Here is a 1,883-nt window from a genome sequence, read left to right as displayed (position 1 = left end):
TTTACATAAAATATGAATATAAAATTATATAAAATATTTTTTTAAATCGAATGAAATTAATAATACAGAGACAACACAAATGTAGCGATGATCAGGTCACGCTCTGACCCCACAAGCCCCGATCTATCGCAGGTACCTTTTTTTTTTGTTCGACTTTTATAACCTATTCACACGGTTCCTTGCACGTACAATACTCGTGCAACGAGCTTCCATCTCTTTTTTAACATACCCTCCAACAGACACCTCTTCTCCAGCCACACCTTCCTTTTCAAATGAAAAGTTAAAAAAATGATCGTAAATCGTAGCCGGAGATAAAGTTGCCTGTCTTCATCCCTTTTATCCTAGTCTTCCATACTGTCTCTTTCGCTATTGCTACAACCGCGAGAAAACAACTCTTACCATCGTTTGTTAAAACTTTCGGTGGGCCGATTTTTATAATTGACTCTTCCTTCGCCGGACAACAGGTGTTCAGCATAAACCCACATTTCAGATATCTCCGAACACTGGACAATAGCGTGAGGGACGGTTTCCCTGTCTCCTCCACGTCTTGGACAGGTCGGAGACTGAGGCTTACCATGTATTGCGAGCTTATCCCAAACGGGCAAGGCACCTCTGTAACATTGCCAGGTCAAAGACTTTTGGGAGTTGTCCAACGTTCTCAACCCGAATGTACGATGGAACAGACTGTCCAGTTGAATATACCCGAGACCTAGAGTCGCCCCAGGCCATCGTCACATTCAGACTCTACCAACCCACTATATAAAATTCGTGTAGAGCTCCCACCGTTGCCCGAGCGCCGGAATAGCAGGTGGGCCTTACGGCACTCTTTATGCCATTCACTCGACCTCGGTCTACCAGGCTTCCTGTTCACAAAAACTTTTGAACTCGGGGAACATTTGTCTGGCCAGCGGTGACCACATCCGTTCACAATCCAAGAGAATCCAGAGATGCCTCAACCTCAACGCATGCCTACGCATCATTAACCAAGGCATCCCTAAACCTCCCTTTAACGGCTTTTGACAATAGACAGAGCGTTTCACAAGTGGCGACCTGCCCTTCCATAAAAAGCATCTTGCCAGCAGTTAATGTTTCTCTCACAGGGGAAAACACACGATAGTTTTCGAACGAAGACTCTCACACAAATAATTATAACAGGAACAATAATTATAACAGAAAATAACACAGAAACAGTCAATAGAAACTTGCACTTACCATACAGACGCACTCCAATAATAATTACCAATAAATTGAAACTCACACAGACGAAATACCGCTAAGCATTTCGCCCGGCGTGCTAACGTTTCCGGCAGCTCACCGCCTGCTAATCTATTATATATATATATATATATATATATATATATATACGTCTTACAATACATTCTATTTTGAGAAGTTCTAATTATTCGATTTTTTCTTTATTCACATAAAGAAAATGTTTTGTTTTGTTTGTTTGTTTGTTTTGTTTTGTTTTATGTATTGTTTTGTTTTGTTGTTTTGGCGTGATGTAACACATTTGTTCATCAATAAAGAATACGTCTGAAACAGTGGTCATGAACTACAGCCCATCTATGTTATTATCTATTCTTCACCTAACTCTGAACACTCAATACGTTTATATCTGGAGTCTATAATCGACTGTGAAATACAAGCAGTAAGAGTAACTGTGATGACACGTTGTGTATTAAGTCAGAATGCATAACCAGAAGGAAAAATCGTATTTCCTTTAGTAAATACGAATGTGTCAGTAGACATTGTTGGTGCACAGTTGCACTCTCCCCGACACATCATTGTCCCTTTTATTATTTAAATACTTGATTCTTTCGGATCCTGAAAATCTTATTATTTGTGTGTGTGTGTGTGTGTGTGTGTGTGTGTGTGTGTGT

General features: G+C 40.2%; 1 protein-coding gene across 1 annotated transcript in view; it reads left to right on the top strand.

Moving 5' to 3' along the window:
- Positions 1-1,883, top strand: part of LOC128250265 (uncharacterized) — a 119,166-nt gene that overhangs the window by 93,600 nt on the left and 23,683 nt on the right. The window lies entirely within an intron of this gene.

Source organism: Octopus bimaculoides, chromosome 20, assembly GCF_001194135.2.
Source record: "Octopus bimaculoides isolate UCB-OBI-ISO-001 chromosome 20, ASM119413v2, whole genome shotgun sequence".
Lineage (NCBI taxonomy): Eukaryota > Metazoa > Mollusca > Cephalopoda > Octopoda > Octopodidae > Octopus > Octopus bimaculoides.
The sequence above is the reverse complement of the archived record's forward strand: the minus strand, read 5'-3'. Positions and strand labels throughout refer to the sequence as shown.